Source organism: Amphiura filiformis, chromosome 3 (assembly GCF_039555335.1).
Source record: "Amphiura filiformis chromosome 3, Afil_fr2py, whole genome shotgun sequence".
Taxonomy (NCBI): Eukaryota; Metazoa; Echinodermata; class Ophiuroidea; order Amphilepidida; family Amphiuridae; genus Amphiura; species Amphiura filiformis.
Window position 1 is genome coordinate 2,668,543 of NC_092630.1, and position 18,808 is coordinate 2,687,350.

At 37.8% G+C, this 18,808-nt stretch overlaps 1 long non-coding RNA gene across 1 annotated transcript; it reads right to left on the bottom strand.

The window, feature by feature from the left end:
- Positions 1-570: 570 nt before the first annotated feature.
- On the bottom strand, positions 571-11,614 carry LOC140147599 (uncharacterized). The gene is made up of 3 exons (XR_011858360.1): positions 11,527-11,614; positions 2,625-2,873; positions 571-744 (listed from the first exon to the last, which is right to left on the bottom strand). It is a non-coding gene; the product is annotated as an uncharacterized lncRNA (long non-coding RNA).
- Between the last annotated feature and the right edge of the window lie 7,194 nt (positions 11,615-18,808).

The following is an 18,808-nucleotide window of genomic DNA, read 5'->3' on the forward strand; positions in this document are numbered from 1 at the left end:
ATCCAATGTGACTTCAAGAAGCAAAGTTACAAGCATTTGATTAGATGAAGGTCCCGTTTTAAAAGTGACAAACTGACCTATTCAAAACTCCACAGATTAGACATCTGGTTTGAGAGTGGTGAATGGCTAATTTATGCGTTTAGATTTGATTTAAAGCGAAAGGAACAAAAGAAAATTGAAACAAAAGAACTGAAAAATGAAATGAAAGTTATGAAAAGTACAGAGAAGAAAAACTGAAATAAAAACTGCTTTACATATAAACGCTTCATTGACGAAACTGTGTTGTCTCTTTGTTTTGCTTATTGGGAATCTTTTTGCGCCTTGTATAGGCCAGTTTGTCACTTTTAAAACTGGACCTTCGTCTATTCAATTGCTTGTAACTTTACTTCTTGAAGTCATATTAGATTCAATGTGGTGTCATAATGTGCAGGATTAGATAGCGCATCTATTAAAAAACAAATTTACCCCAATATGGTTCAGTTTTGAAATTATGATTGTATTTCCAAGTGTATAAGGATACTTATTTGGCGCAGTATATTAAAATACACTCCTGTTCATACATACCTTTACATTGTGTCTCGGTTTCGTGAAGAGTTGCACTACGTCATCTTGAAGAAAAGGGTACCTAATGGACCATAGAATATCACATCGGTCTAGATTAGTCTCTTCGTAAGATCTGTGTGTACGAAACCCTAGTCTTGAAAACATATTCATTGCTAGCTCAATGCTGCGTCGGTGTCTTTTCTGAAAATATACAAAAATTATTGATAAAAAAACATGTACGAAATGACTATTATTTATAGGTTAATAAATGCGTATCACTTGTTGAGAGTGAAATTGTACACAATAATGCACGCGTACTGAGATGTTGATGCGTCTAATGCACGAGCCCCGAAGGGGAGAGTGCTTTAGACGCATCAACATGTCAGTACAAGTGCATTATTTTGTACAATTTCTCGAGCAACAAGTGATACGCATTTATTAACCTATTTCATACACGAAAAAAAAAGCCGTGATTTTTGCCATTTTTATAACAAAATTGTCACTAAAAATGTTGAAAAATACGAACAAATATAAATGCATCAACCCGCAAAAAAAATGAATCAATCTTACGCGATGCGAACGCGCGCAAAAGCACTGCGCGTAGTACGCAGAGTGCGCGCCCGTGCAATTATACAATATTAATGCACTAAGCGTATTTTTCTAACGGCTTTTCTGATTGGCTATGTGGTTCTAAGAGTGTATGAAATGACTATATAATCTATAATAAATTTTGTAATAAAACTCGAACGGTGGTGATGCATTTAAAAAATACATCTTTGCCAAGCAAATCATACACCTAGTTACGCTGCATATTCACCTCATTCTTTTTAAATCATAGCTATTAAAGTCGCAAAATGAGTAAAAACAGCCTGAAATACATTATCCAGGGTCCAAAAAATACTATACGGTTACTATTAACATGATTAAGCTATCGCGTATCTTAAGCATCACGGTTTGCACGTGTCTGTTTGCGCGTGTATGATGACAACCGCAGGTTGCATTGATTTTCGCGCGTATTTACGCGAATGTCTTCATAAATTGCGCCATATTAAATAGAATGAAAATTGGGCTATGTTGAGAAAAAAACGTGTAGAATGAACACGGGAATCTCAAAATGAATAAGAAGAGTGCATGGGTACTACGGGTTGGCGATATTACTAACAATCCGCGAAAGCTTAACGTCCATGGCAAGAATTAAAATTTATTAAAAAATTGTAATAGGACTTTCAAAAAATATATATTTTATGTTTCCACATATTTATTAGCAGTTGGTGGGGAAGAAGTACTAGCGCCAGAGGGACAGATGAAAGAGGGATAAAAGATCAGAGGGAGAATAGGGATGTGAGATAAAACAGGAACAGAGGAAAGAATGAGAGACAGGGAGACACTGAACGAACAAGAAGTTGATTAAAATGAATTAAATTAATAAATTTAGGAGTTGGTAAAATTGTTCGCAATAAAAATTGGAGGGTGGTGATGCATTTTGCAAATTGCATTCATTTACGAACCGCGAAAGACGGGTGACCGCTAGTGCTATTCGTAGATTCGTGTCGCGCGCGATATCCTAATTCCGCGAGGCGTATACACACTCGTAGTAGGGCGATTTGTCCGAACGCTGGAGACGCAACCGCGTAAACGCACTTATTAGAATTTGCCACTGCAAAATCCAACGTTACTTTACTCTCAACTTGAGACGAAACAGATGATGACTATAAATGAAACAGATGGTGTTTATCATGCTCATGGTTGATTTGATTATGTTTGCTTCTTCCCCCTTTCCACAGTAAAGAGCGTGCATCATGATAACCCACCAAACAGAATTAGAGGAGATGGAGCAAAAATTGGGGATATTCGGCTTCCCTCGGAATGCGCTCGAGGCAATGGGCGCATTTGATAGATACACTTGATGCGACCTGCACACGATCAGACGCTTTAATTGAGATGCATTATTGTTTTCGTTCGTCTCCGCGCACCGTCGGCAAGTTCCCGAATGCCCCCAATTTTCTCATCATAGCTGACGGCGTATGTGGCGTTATAGGGAGTACGGGTTCTCCTTCTCTAATTCTGTGGTCCACACATACCTCTTCATCCGCTATTCCTATGATGACTATCGGTTGGCGAGGTATCGTGCATGGGAACGTTGGGTGAACAACTACGCAGTGACTCTCTTCTGATTCCAGGAGATACAACAAGTACAGTTGAATGGAAATTGCCATTGCAAGTATGCAAATGACACCTTTTCGAGCCATCATATACTTCATTTTGTCAATATGCAATAAACCATCATAAATGAAGAGATAATAATCGACCATCGAGTTCAAATGAAGCGCCTAATAGCAGGTGTCAAAAATAGAAGACACGTTGGTTAGAAAAGTCCTGGTAAAATAGTAGAATTGGGTGTTCTGGATAAAATATCAATTAATATGACAAATTCTGTCTCATTCTCATCTATAGCCCGTTTCTGAAACTCGCAAATAAAAAAAGGGTGGCTCGCCATAATGCGTAAACCGCGCAATATAATAATTATAAGGAAGCACTGACAGGAGTTGACACTAACTTCACGGTTTTGTATTAGCAACCCCCGGGGGGGGGGCACTCAACTTTGGAAGTGACGGGTATGTGCCTACCGGAGTCGCGAAGTAGGGGCCTATCGGGTACAAAGCGTTATTTTAAAAAAGGGGTCATTGGGTACAAACATTGGGTCATCGAGTGTAAAATTTTATTAAAAAAGGGTCATCGGGTAGAAAATTTTGAAAAAATGGAGCAAAATTTTGAAAATGTCGGCATAATTTTGAAAAAATTGAGCAAAATTTGACATTTCGGCATTTTTTTGTTTCATTTTGATGATGCTATTCTAGAAAAAAGGGGGTCATTGGGTAGCCTCAACCAAAGAAGGGGGTCATTGGGTAGCCGCAACTAAAAAAGGGGGGTCATTGGGTATGGCTTTTAAAAAAAGGGGGTCATCGGGTATAGTCGACTTCAAAAGAGGGGGCCTATTGACAGGCACATACCGTCACTTCCAAAGTTGAGTGCCCCCCCCCCGGGATTAGCAACGTAAACCTATGACGAATTTTGTTGGCTTGCTCATACAACGCACTGAATGGTCTATTGTTCTATTGTGTCCGATTTGAGCGCTGACATATTGGAAAATGTTGCCAATCAATATTCATGAGAGTGTACATTCAACGTCCAATTTTCGAAATTGGGTGACTTGTGCTTGGCAGGTGTAAGATACATCTGACTGGGCGTTTTAAATACGTAACGCATAAAGGCATTGACATCATCGAATGGCTGCCTATAGTGCTGTTAGTGTTAGGCCTATGTGCGGGGGGGGGCTGTGTTTAGTTTCTATAATAATTATTATAAGGCCTACATTTATTTGTCATTCATTTCTTTTCCTTTCTCTGTACTTGCTAAAGTATCACTCCCTCTTCTTATATCTCCCTTCCCTTCTCCATCCCCTCTTACGTTTTGTCCCCTCTCATCCCTATCATTTTCCTTACCTTTCTATTTATTTACGTCTATATATTTATTTCTCTCTATTTCTTCCTCTTTCTCTCTTCCTCCAGTCCCCTCTCATTCTTCATATCCCCTCCTTCAACCTCATCCCCTCCCAAGACCTCTCACAGAAGAGCTGCCCCACCCCTTCAGTACGCCACTGATTATGACATTCTCCTTCTTAAAATAAAATAACTTGAAAATAAAATCTCAATTTGTAAAACAACTTTTATGTAGGCCTATACCGGTATACTTATTATATGTAACATGTATACGTAGCTCCCGGGACGTAGCTATTTAATACCATTATAGACATGGCAGCCATGATGTGTAATCATTCAGCAGGCGCATTCAATTTATTTAAATGAAGCACCTAACATGCCTAATGTCAGTGGGGTGACAACGAACTATGCATTAGCGGCTAATGTGTGCCTTTTGTGCTTACGGCTACTCAATCACACCCTTAGGTTTATGTATAACAATAGGTACTTTTCATTCCATTAAGCGCTTTCACGCGACTTGCATTTGATCACTTATTGACAGTAGCCTGCTAGGTAAAGCGTTAATACACTGTCGGGTCAGCTTACCGATTTAATGGTGGAAGCCCTTCCCTTACGAAAATGGCACGCAGTTTTTGAACGCATGCAGCATGCAAGCAGCACGCGTGCCGCACCGCATGCAGCACGCGTGCAGTTGGTAGCGTGCGGATGCGTATATTTGGAACGAGGCACGCATGCAGGGAAGCGTGCAGATGCTTGCTGCATGCGTGCAGGTCATGAGCGTGTGCAGTTTGCATGCAGCATGCAAATCCATTAGCGTGCACTGCATGCGTGCAGCACGTACTGGCCATATATATGCGAGACAAAATCATGAAAAAAAAAATCAAAAATAATGGTTAACAGTGTATACTGTCCTTACAATTAGTCTTACATAACCTGGCTATCCATTTCACAATGAACCAAAATTGCCTAGCTTAATTTTATACAAGTCACTTATTAAACTTAACCTACCTCATTTTGAACCTGGGACCTTCTGCATGGGAGTCTGATGCTTTACCATTTGAGCTATTGGGGTATACACATTTGATTAAGTGTTTTAAGTTATTATAAGCAATATTTTGATGACTAAACCGGCCAAAGTGCATCATTTTATGAATATTGATCAAATTTACTGTGAATATTGATAACATTCACTATAAAAATGTTGAATTTTGTTTTGATTTTTGCAGTGCCAATTAACTGTTGATTCATGAATGGCATACCAACATTGGCCCAATATTGCAATGCCAACTATCGAAGAAATGGCATTCCAACATTGGGCCAATGATGCAATGCCTACTATTGAAACAGGAATGGAATTCCAACATTGGCCCAATGTTGCAATATCAACTTTCGAAACAGGAATGACATTCCAACATCGGCCTAATGTTGCAATGCCAACTATCGAAACAGGAATGGCATTCCAACATTTGCCCAAAGTTGAAATGCCAACTATCGAAACAAGAATTTGCTTGCCTTCCCTCTAGACCTGCCAAAAATGCTTGCCCCCTCCCTGTTGGCCTGCCAAAATTGCTTGCCCCCCCTCCCTCTTGGTCTGCCAAAAATCTTGGTCTGAAGGTTAAATACTTAGAAAATTTTGGTCCGAAGGCTAACTTATTTATTCATTGTAAACATTTAAATATTTTCACTTCTAGATCATTGCCAAATTGTGACCTGATGTCAGTTGTGTAAAGGTGAATTAGTCATTGAAAATCCTGCATACATGCAGCATTTTACCTTTACTGCTTCTGGAAACCCTGTATGCGTGCAGCATTCTAACTTTGTGATCTGGAAATCCTGCATGCATGCAGCAATATGCGTGCTGCATGCAAGATGCGTGCAATTTGCATGCAGTCCTACAGTCCGCACACAAGTGTAGTCTGCACGTAATTTGCGTACAGATTGGTAGTCTGCACGCAGGTTCTGCAAGCAAATTGTGTGCGCGGTGGATATTTGTGTGCGGTGCCTGCATGCACGCAGTTGGTTCGCACACATGAACACGCTACCAGCAGGCCTTGCTTGCATGCTGCGCACATCTGCACGTGTGCTGCACACTGCCGCACGCGTGCTGCATGCTGTCGCACACATTTTTCATTGCTTGCATTTTCGTAAGGGTTTGTCCCAAACAAAAGGTACCTTTCGATGAATAGCTTGTCAGATTTCAAATCGGCACAAGGTTTCAATGCGTTACGTAATCTATTTCCTCTCCATCTTATAATAGCTCCATGTGCTCATACATGAGTGTACACATGTAGTACCACTGTGATTCCTGTGCGGTTTTCTACCCAACAAAATCGCACAAAATGGCGACCCCCAGTACAAAGAAAACGCCCTCTCCAACAAAATGGCGACCCACAGTAGGTCTACAAAGAAAACGCCCTCTCTAACAAGATTTAAAATCCCCTCTTTTCGTTGGGAGCACCGCACAGTTTCTACACGCACTCTCTACTCCCCCTCTATTCTCATTATTGAAACTTAAAAGGCCTTCTATTTATAACATATATTCCTATTGAAACTTCTTGATTAAAACGCCCTCTCTACTTATAATTCAAAATTCCTTCTTTTCATAGCAGCACCACAGTCTGTACCCAACAGAATCCCACAAAATGGCGACCCCCAGTAGGCCTACAATGAAAACGCCCTAAATAGTCTGTGCGGTTTTGAACAAATCGCAAACCGCACAAGATGGCGGCGCCCACTGCAAACAAAACGCCCTCCTATTCTTATTACTGAAACTTATTTATTAAAACGCCCTCTCTATTTTTGAACGAAAATCCCTTCTTTTCTTAGCAGCACCACAGTTATAAAATAATTGTCTGTGCGGTTTTGAAGAAATCACAAACCGCACATGATGGCGACGCCCACTGCAAACAACACGCCCTCCTATTCTTATTACTGAAACGTGTTAATTAACACGCCCTCTCTATTTTTAAACGAAAATCCCTTCTTTTCTTAGCAGCACCACAGTTATCAAATTTTTGTCTGTGCGGTTTTGAATCGCAAACCGCACAAGATGGCGGCGCCCACTGCAAACAAAACGCCCTCCTATTTTTATTACTGAAACTTGTTAATTAAAACGCCCTCTTTATTATTAAATGAATATCCCTTCTTTTTTGGCAGCACCACAGTTATAAAATAATTGTCTGTGCGGTTTGAAGAAATCGCAAACCGCACAAGATGGCGGCGCCCACTGCAAACAAAACGCCCTCCTATTCTTATTACTGAAACTTGTTAATTAAAACACCCTCTCTATTTTTAAACGAAAATCCCTTCTTTTCTTAGCAGCACCACAGTTATCAAATTTTTGTCTGTGCGGTTTTGAATCGCAAACCGCACAAGATGGCGGCGCCCACTGCAAACAAAACGCCCTCCTATTTTTATTACTGAAACTTGTTAATTAAAACGCCCTCTCTATTATTAAATGAATATCCCTTCTTTTTGGCAGCACCACAGTTATAAAATAATTGTCTGTGCGGTTTGAAGAAATCGCAAACCGCACAAGATGGCGGCGCCCACTGCATAAAAACGCCCTCCTATTCTTATTACTGAAACTTGTTAATTAAAACGCCCTCTCTATTATTAAATGAATATCCCTTCTTTTTTGGCAGCACCACAGTTATAAAATTGTCTGTGCGGTTTGAAGAAATCGCAAACCGCACAAGATGGCGGCGCCCAGTGCAAACAAAACGCCCTCTCTATTCTTATTCTTAAACTTCTCAATTAAAAGGCCTTCTCTATTTATAATTGAAAATCCCTTCTTTTCATTGGCAGCACCACAGCTAATTGAAAATCCCTTCTTTTCAGTGGCAGCACCACAGCTGGCGGCGCCCTGTGAAAACGAAACGCACTCTTTATTTGCAATTTTAGAAAATAATTGTCTGTGCGGTTTTGAAGACACCGCACACCGCACAAGATAGAGCCTGATTTTCTTCACAATTGTTGTTTTTACACCAAATCTGTATTCATATTAAAATTTACTGATGTCTTGCCTTCATAAAAATGTATACTTTTATATTAATTGCGTGAAGAATTACAAAGTTATGGAATTTTTACTGCATGCATGCTGAGAGTACGCACAGCTGCCTTAAAGGGCATATCTATTGCAAAAACAAATTTAACTCCACTCGAAGAGAATAATTATTACATTACAAGTTGACACTCGTTGCATTTTTTATGCGTATTTCTCTTGAAAAAAGAGAAATTGTGTTGATAAAATTCGGGCTCGTACGGGTCCTTCCCCAGTTCAAAGCGAAATTAATTTTCAAGGCAGCGGGCTGAATGACGTAACTGAAGTGGACACCTATAGGGGAGAGTACTACGCATTAAAACAACGTAAGATAGAATAAACCATACCAATATCAAGAGTGGGATTACCCGCCGTTCCCGATGTTCACGATAACACATGAGCCTTGAGCTCTTTTCATGGCCATTCACGTATAAATGCGCGACCTCCATTGGTGAACAAACGGTTAGCTACCGGCCCATTGAAATTATTTATTTGCATAATAAATACAATATTGATCCATAGTCTATGATTGATCACGCTAAAATTTTAAGCTCAAAATATTTTTTTATATTTTTTTTAGTCCAAATATTTCTCATGATGTTGATATTGTTACGAGTCGTGCTAACTCAAGGCCAAAATCACCTTTTACCCGAACTCAAACGAATGCACAACACAAATACACTGTTTGATTAAGGTAACAAAATCTAAGTCTTTAATTGAAAACAAAGTATGACTGGTACATATAACAACAATATTGCATATACAATAAAATCACACAATCACAGTTTTATTCTATCAGTACTTAACCAGCGGTCTCCTTGTTGGTGATCCTAGAGTTCTTGCAATGTTCTGGACGACTGAGGTAATATATCCTTATTCACTTGTCCTGCGACAATCAGCGAAGTCCAGTGTACACTTGCGTTTATAAATATCCTTGCGTATGAAATCCTCACTCGAAAATGATGCTGCTTTCTGCTATTACTTATCTTCTTGCGCTGCTCTCTCCAAAATATATCTCCTTGCACTGCTTTCTCCAAAAATGGTGTTTCTTTCACCAATCACTCTTTTTCCAGGGAACAGGTTTCTTTAACACAGGTCCGCTGTTTTTGACAGATGCGTGGCCTTCACGAACCCAGCAAACTCCAGCAATTCGACAGAAGAACTTTAATCCTTTGATGAGGAAGAGCACTTTTGTGTGCTCGCAATCTCCTTCGTTGCTGTATTAAAATAGCTCAATTATTGGCTATATAAACTGGTTAAAATGTACTCCTTTTTTGAAGCACGAAGACCATCACACCCATGTGGAGTTTACAATCTCCCATGACATTCTGTAATCAGCAAACTCAAGCTCTCACATTTTTATACTCCAGAAAACCCAAAATCTATTAATAAACCATCACTTCATTCACATCTTCACAGATGATGCAAGCTTGGGATTTCCCAAGATTAATTATACACATTAACCTTTCTCATTACATCACTTCCTGTGTGTTTTTCTCTATGGTGCAATAATGCTGAACTGGGGATTTCCAAGTTCCAAACATAGATCTGACTTTGTTTACAATAATTTGTGGGGAGTTCCAAAATGACTTTCCACACCATTATCTTGCACGTACAATGGGGTTTCCCATCTCATGACACACTTTCAGGTTGCAAACAAAGTTAAATAATTCAATTAAATTACTCAGGGCACATCACAATATACATATGAATTGTGATATCACAATTAACTAATATATAATAAAGAAACGGCTGATTTTATCCATATGTTTAAATACCATTAAATTTGTAATACTTGATTCAGAGTTTTTTTCTGAGAACAACAACAGTATATGTTCTGTGCATTGAGAGTATTTACAGCCCATTCTCTCAAAGCGGGCACATCTCATTTCATGACGTCAAACTTTTTTTCTAGGCCAAACCTGTCTCGTTCGAAGGAACTCACCGCTTACAGTTGGTTTATGCGGAATATAAATTTTAAACGTCTTATTTTCTCAAAAAGGAGTCATTTTCATTGTCCTCATAATATTAGCTTGCCAATGATATGATGTTGTCCGAGCAATATATATGCCCTTTAACATTTTATCTAGATGCATTCATGCACGTGACCTTTGTATTCATTTTGAGTTTTGGCCTGTATTTATTTTTATATGCCGTGAGTAATTTAATTTGATTATTTATATTTGTTTACAACTTAAAACAATCTCATGAGAAATAAAAGAAAGGGGAAAATCAAGAGTTTGTGTGTTATGACATGTTTTTGGGGAAACCCCTTTGATTACAGTAAACAAACTCAATCAGAATTATTACTAATCTTGGAAAATCCCCACTATTCCAGAATGTTCATTGTGTTACACAACTGGGGAAATCCCCAAGATTGTAAAGTGAATATGACATCATTTTGGGAATCCCCAAGGAGGTGAATGTGACAGAATGGTCTATTAATAGTGAGTATATTAAGGGGGAAACCGGGAAAGCAACTGATTTTGCCTTTTGCAGAATATGAAGCGGGATACGAAGAGAGATTGTAGACTCTCTATGTGTGTTGGTCGTCGTTGTGCTTCAAAGGGAGGTATATTTGAACCAGTTTGCATAGCCAATAACGTGCTATTTTAATACAGCAACGAAGAAGATTTTGAGTGTATGAAAGACTTGCTGGAGTCTGGTTTATAAAACAACACATCTGTCTAATACATTGGAGCCGTGCAGAAAGAAGTCTGTCTCCTGGAGAAAGAGAATGACTGGTGAAAGAAACACCATTTTGGAGATTGTCATCTGTTAAGTGTTTGGAGAATTGCGCAAGGAGTTAAGTGTTTGGAGAACTGGGAAAGGTGTTAAGTGTTTGGAGAAATCATCACCATTTCTGTGCGAGGATTTTATACGCAAAGGATTATAAATGCAAGTGTACAGTGGACTTCGCTGAACAGTGAGTTTCGCAGTAAGGATATAGGATATACATCATCCGTCCAGAACATTGCAATATAACTCTATGATCACCAAGATGAAGACTGCCTGCTAAGTAGTAAGTTAAAAGAGTGTTCTATTTGATTAAATTGTATGTACATTTGTTGTCATATATCAAGCATATTTTATTATCAATTAAAGACTTGACATAATTAAACACTGTTTAGTGTTGTACATTGGTGTGAATTTTGGTATGTGATTTTGGCCTTGAATCATTGCGGCTCGTAACAAAATTTTTATCTTTTCATCATTTCATTTGTTCATTTAATAGTTGCGTTAACATAAGCAGACTATGGTCGGCAGTAACCGTAATGAACAGTACGTAACTGTTAAAAACCACTATTTACCTTCGCGCATTCTCCGCGGCATTATCAAAATTTCATTATAGGGGCCTACATTATTTTATATTAATCGTGTAAGGTCGACCAGACCACTATTACTATATTATTTTACCACTATGCATAGCCTGGTACTTACCGACAGGCAACGAGCGTTGTTACACTGAGTGCAATAATAAATCGTCCAAGGGCGTTATCTTGTATATGTACCGATGCTTTCACGTTCAAGGTCATGGGATTTTGAAGGTACTGCATGTATGATAGCTAATGATATGCCACATAATTATATTGGGACAATAGGCTATTCAATACAAACTTTTGACCTCTTCATCACCCATCCAGGCAAATAAACAATCATAGTGCAAAATTTGACCTAAGTTGCAGAGTATGAGTTTTTGTACCCAAAGTTTCAAAATCATTCAATGAATGTACAAACCCAGCAAACACAAAAACGTTTTTAAAACGTTTTAAATAAGTTATATTTTGGGTTTTGGTTTAAGTCAAAACGTTTTAATAATATTAAAATATCGGGTTATATAAAGTCCATGAAATCGTTTTAAAACATTTTGTATGAAAACACACTACAACAATCTTTTTACAATATTTTCGAAATGTCATTGTAAACTATTTTTGCAAACATTTTTGGCCAAATATTTTGTCAACACTTAAATAACATTACGTCAAAATATTTGCACCCAGCAAACACAAAAATGTTTTTTACAAAACGTTTTAATAACATTTAAATGTCGGGTTATATAAAGGTCGTGAAAACATTTTAAAAACGTTGTTGTAAATATTTTGGGCAAAAATATTTTTTCAACCCCAAAATAACATTCTGTTTAGAATGATTTGTACCAAGTTTTCAAAAATGTTTTTTGGAATGTTATCAAAACGTTTTTATACCCTTTATATAACCCGACATTTAAATGTTTTCTGTAAAATATTTGTGTTTGCTGTGCAGTAAATTACCAAAAAATGTTTTTTAATGTTAGGAAAACGTTTTATACCATTAATGTACCCTTTATATAACCCGACATTTAAACGTTTTCTGACAACCTTTTATAACCTTTTGTGAATGATGTCGAAAACGTTTTGTGTTTGGTGGGAATGTATTGGGGTTAAAGACCCGTGTGCTGATAGATGCGCATGTTGTGGATCCCAGTGCAAGTTAAAATTTAATTTATAATTAGGCAAAAAAAAAGATGTTTGCTTGCCCTCAACCGACCGACCCTATAAATTTTGGAAATAAGAAAAAAGGTGGTTTTTTTTTCTATTTACTGTACAAAAGAATACCAACCCTATTTTTGGAAATTCCTGCAAAGTTTTTTTTTCTTTTCAAATTGTTGCATTCTGAAGATGTAAAAAAATGTATTTTAGAACTTGTGTTCAACATTTTAGTTGTTTTGTAATGTTAGTTGATTCATTTTGGCACCAAAATTGTCTGACTTTTCATATTTTGAACTTTAATTAATACAAAGAGTAGAGTTTGCTAGTAATAAAAAAATCCCGCGGCCGACCGACCCAATTTAGAAAATTCATTTGAGGGCAAGCAAACAATTTTATTTATTGGCCTAAAATCAATAACGCCTATTTTGACAATACAATGTAAACATGAGCAAGGTCATGTTTTTTGATAATGATAATTGCACGCTAATTAAATCTGAATATACAGTTTAAAAACCGCTTATTTTGTAAACAGATAATACTCTGTGATTATTTATGGAAGAAAGTTAATGGAACTGCTCTCATTGAAATAAGTGATATATTAAACATACATTTTGTTTTGTCAACGATGAAAATCCGTTCACAAATAAAGTTTTTAGGACATTATTTGACAATTCAATTCATTCAGAAAATGCCAGATTGGATCATGGAGGTAGTACTAGCTACCTCCTCCATGATTGGATTGAGTAGGCCTAATCATGCAGTCTTTTTGATTTAATGTGCTTGTAAATAATCTACCCAGCAATGTTTGCTTTATCTTAATTGTAAAAAACTTAAGTGTACTAAATGGTATACAAGACAGAAAAGGCAAACAGACAGAAATTTACAGTTTTAAATTAGAGAGTTGACAGGAAGTTATAAGAGTTAAATTGTTATGGACATGATTGGTGTAAGCACGAAAATGTTGAATGTTAGATCATCCGAGGTGAATTAAGTAATGTCGATCACAATTCTGCGCCAAAATTGTTAAAGGTCATCTGAGGTGGACTAAGTATACATTTGGATTGTCAGAATGTTCAAAGTCGTGTCATAACGTAATCACAATTAAGCATTAAAACCATCAAGATCGTATCAATGTTAGCAGTTACTGATAATAGATATTTGGATTGTCATGGCTGGTTATGATCACCGGCAGTAAACATTCTTATTTGATGCGAAACTCGGTGGATGTGATTTCCATTGATCCCTGTGTACAAGTATAAATTAAATGTAGACCTATTTAGGGGCTGTGCAATTTTTGGCAAGCCGAGAGGGGGGGGGCAAGCGATTTTTGGCACGCATTCACGGGGCACCTTTTTAATCAAATGCTTTAAAAAGGCTTAGGAAAACGGTACGGAAACGCTTAAATATGCAAATTTTCCTGCTCGCTGCGCTCGCAACATTCATCTAGACCATTTAAAGTTTGGAATTTGGGATCCCAAAATTTGGCATGTTCAAGGGGGGCAAAGATTTTTGGCCGGCCGAGAGGGGGGCAAGCGATTTTGGCGGGCCGAGGGGGGGGGTGCAAGCGATTTTTGGCGAGCTGTTTGGAAATTTTACCCCGGGGGGCTGATAATTATTGCACAGCCCCTTATCATTTTGTTTGTCATTGGTGGTAACAACATTTCCCACCCGGCTAGCTGTACATGTGCCACACACACAAAAATTACTAGCAATAGCATTCCAAGTACTTGTCAGTGTAAAATTGTGAAACATGAATTGCATCCATGGCGTTGACATTTCTTGTTACTTTTTAATGCTAAGAATCCTTTTAGATATCATCACATTGTAGAATCTCTATTTAGACTTTCAGTGTATCGAGGATGTTACAGAGGATGTATAGATGTGTCGAGGATGTTACGTTTATGAACAAAACATTACGTTTGTATTTTCAACATTGTTAATCATTGCTACGTGTATGTTAACAAATAAAAGTTCTGTAATTTTTTAAAATTCTTCAATGCTAAGTATTCTTTTGGATATCATCAAATTGTAAATTTCTAGTCAGATTTTCAGTGTGTTAACAACTATGTATCAAAGACGTTACGTTCATGTACAAAACATTAACGTTCTTATCTTGTAAACATTGTATACCAATAGCTACTTTTATGAAGAATGAATGTTCTGTAATTGTTTTTTATCCTTCTTCTCTATTTGATTTTCAGTGTATTAGCAAGTATACATTTATAAAAATTCAACGTTTTCTTTTGGTCAACATAGGCGTAGATCCAGGGTAGGGATAACCCCCCCCCCCCCCCCCATATTTTGCCATACTTATTTGTGTCTTCTATACTATTCATCATACACCCTTGCATAACGAAATTCAACAATATTCAATATCCAAAGCAATATCCTCACTACAATAGGCCCAAAAAACAGAACTCCCCACCCCACATAATCGCAAATTGACACGAAAGCCTCATTCCCATTTATTTCATCCAAAACGGTCCTGTCAATCAAACACATTTCTCTTGCATTTGATCATCTTCTACTCTTCCCTAGAAAAAATCATTATAATACCAAATCTACACACCATGGAATTCACCATATCACGTCCAAGCTCACATTGGGCGCCCCATTCCTTTTATAGGAATTTTTATTAGCACAGGTTATTAATTTTACGACAAAGCAACAATCTTTCATCTTGAAGCAGCCAAAAGTAAATCAATTTTTATTACCTAAATCAATATATTATTGAAAAATAACACTTACAAAAGGTACAAAATCATATACTTTAAAAATATGCTTGATTTATTGTTGTTAATGAGGTATGTACGTTTTACAAATGTGTTGTTGTTTCGGCCCTCTTTACAACATAACTCAAGAACCACAGGACCTACAAAGATATCTGTGATATTCGAATTCTTCTACACGGTCGCTATAAAATTATCAATGCAATTTTTGCCAAAGCTAACTACATTTGTACCATTCGCAAGATGCTGTGAACTACCAAATCCCAACAAAATCGGGCCGGAATGATACTCACTGGCTAATTTAGAAATGAACTGCAAACAGCTTCAATTGGACCTTCATATTGAACATTTTTCAATTTTTTCCAACTAACATTTTACACAATAATGGTGCAAAAAGGGTCCACCAAATGCCTTCATTTGGCTCTCTTTTTGTAAAATTTTCCAACGGCTGAGGGGGCGTCGCGCAAAGTCATATTTGACAAAACGTGTGTCCCCGGTCCCCCACGATAAACTTCAGATTGACGCCCTTGTACCGGGGCTCTTGGTAGTATCATAGCTTATCATCATCATCACCATCAGTCGGCTGCGGAGCAGGCGACTACAAGCTTTCTCCAACTATTGCGATCTTGGGCAAGCGAAACAAGTTTGTTTGGCTGCAGCATCTCTTCGGTATCTCCCAGGAAGTACAGTGTGCGCGACTGTCCCGGTTTCCTCTTTCCATGTAGTGGAATACACAGGGCATATTCCTTCACAGACGCAGTACATGACCGAGAAATTTTAGTTGATGAATCTTGACTCAGGCAAGCAGTGGAGTTGGTGATTTAAGAAAATTCTACTTTGTTCTATACTGTGCACAAAAATATCTGTACACTTTAAACAAAAGCAACTTTCTTAAAGACACTAAAACTAAATCAATTTTGGAGAATTTGTGCTACATATCTTTGATACTTTATTTCCCAAAGTTATACGCGTTTGAATGACAAAAGGTAGAGTTTCAAAAAGTGACATATTTGGATATTTCCTCCGTCAAGGCGATTTCCGCTGCCTTTTATTACGGGCTCCTTGCAGTCTGACAGATGAACGCTCACACTATAATAGTGCGTGTTCATATGTGCGTCAATGTACCTTTTTTTTAATTTTTGAAACGGTTTTTTTTATTAAAATTTTTATAAGTTAGGGAAAATAAAGTCATATCGTGCCGATATCACAATACAAAGAACAGAATTCTCCATCTATCGACCATTTTATATCATAACTTACTTTAAGTGTCTTTAAGATATTGCTCTTGTTTCAAGTGTACGGATACTTTTGGCGGAGTATATTTATACCCTGTCCAATATTGTAAATTATTATAATATTCAAGGTTTAATTGATATTATTATGGGTGGTCTTAACCCTGGAATTATTGGAAACGTTGGGCCTCATAACTGCTAAATTAGTCTAAAGTATATACAAGTATATTTAAAATGGCGAAGACTTCATGAATTCATCTGCGAGGTCAAACTTGGGCACAAATACAGTTTTCTTGAGAAAATCACAAAAAACGGCTTTTTTGGCCAAATTTTTTTTCGGACCACATATACTAGCCCATCTTGTCAAACCTTCGCTGGTCTTCACATTCCGCATAAGAACCTGCTCTGTTATCAAGTCATTGGACAATCCTGCCCAAAATCGCTGATGACTCCTAATCACATGGTAACCTTTCATGAACATTGCATGAACTTCTGGATGGGTCTGGGGCAAGTCTCTGCAGGTTAATGTAAGCACTCTTGGCATACATATTAATGTGGAACTTATAGCTCTCGGTCAGCTGAAGATTGGTGCTCTTCACCTGACAGATGTGGAAGAACCGGTTCTGATGGATGTTGATGATACTTCTTTTGTCATCACCTGGACATCATACACATCTTCAATAAGCATTGTACTCAAAGCATTGCAGCACCAACAAGCATGTGTCCCCTTATATTATGTAATATTGCCTTCCCTCTTATAACATGTGCCCCGCAGCATTACCACCAGAAACTCACAAAGACTTGAAATATTCATCAGATGCCATATAGATCTCAGGAAAGCTCTGTGTGAAAGTCACCAATTCTGAGAACTAGTCTGTGCAAACCGCTGTCACATATGGCTCTCTTCAACCCGGGAGTGGCATTATAACGTTTGGCATGGGCACACACAAACTCAACTCGGATTTAGGTCAATCATCGGTAAGAACATCACAGAAGAGTTCCAGGGTGGTTTCCTTTATTTACCATCTGCATCATTCCACACCAAGAAGGAGGGGATCGAAGGTCTAATGACGCCTTCTGTCATGTCTGTAGCACATCAAGATTAGATGTTGGGTATAATATCTCCAGATCATGAATTAAGGTCAGTGACTTTACTGGAAGAGATGGCTTTCAATATTTAATGTACAGGGTGTCCCAAAAAAAAGAGGCCCCTCATTGCGCCCTCTTTTTCTCCTATTTCTGAAAAGTTGATCAAATATATTTTGGTATGTAAAAAAACCTTGAGTCGTTAGCTTTAATAAACCAAAACAATTATATCAATCGGCTCACAACTTTTGAAGATATGCTCTTTTAAAGAAATGTACCCGTTTAAATAGATGCCGAATGGGACTTCTTTTGCTTTACTTGCAATTACTTGCTTTTTCTTGGTTATTTCTGCCTTTTTTTTTTTTTTTGTTTCTTACTTTCTTACTTTGTTGTTTCTTGCTTGCTTTTTTTTATTTACAACATAAGTCATTTCTCTTTTTAGGATAAAAGGTAGCCCTAAAATGCTGTTTGGTTTGTTTAGTTCTTCTGAAGTGAGTTTACTGTGCTGCTCTGCCCTCTACCTGGAGGGCCTCCTTGGCGAATACAGGTTTCAGCCCTGGTCCTCATTGCATCAATTGCGTTACGTACCATCCTTGTGCGCCGGATACTTGCGAATGCATTCAGTAATACGTTTGCGAATATCTTGGATTTTGCCACAAAGGAAAAAAAATCAAGTGGTGTGAGGTCTGGTGTTCGTACAGGCCACTCCACAGCATGAGCCATCCCAACCATACTGTTTGCTATCCGTGGACAGAGTGAAAAATGGGTACTTTTATTCAAAAGGGCATATCTTCAAAAGCTGTCAGCCGATTGAAATAATTGTCTTGGTTTATTAACGCTAACGATTAAAGGTTTCTGTACATACCAAAATATATTTAATCAACTTTTCAGAAATAGGAGAAAAAGAGGGCGCAATGAGGGGCCTCTTTTTTTTGGGACACCCTGTACTTTGCCAATCATGAATAATCTTCATTCTCCTGTGTGGAAATAATTACTGTGGTTGGGAAACTAGCAACTCTATCCTCAAACATACACACGAATATATATTCAACAATGTCATTTCAGTCGCATATTATGTTCATGATATTTCACCCTGAACATGGATATAGACACCAGCATGGCATTTTTTCACCACCTATATTTCAAGAAGATCGGTTAAAATGGCGACAATTTTGGAATTATGCATATCGGACCTGAATCAAGTGCT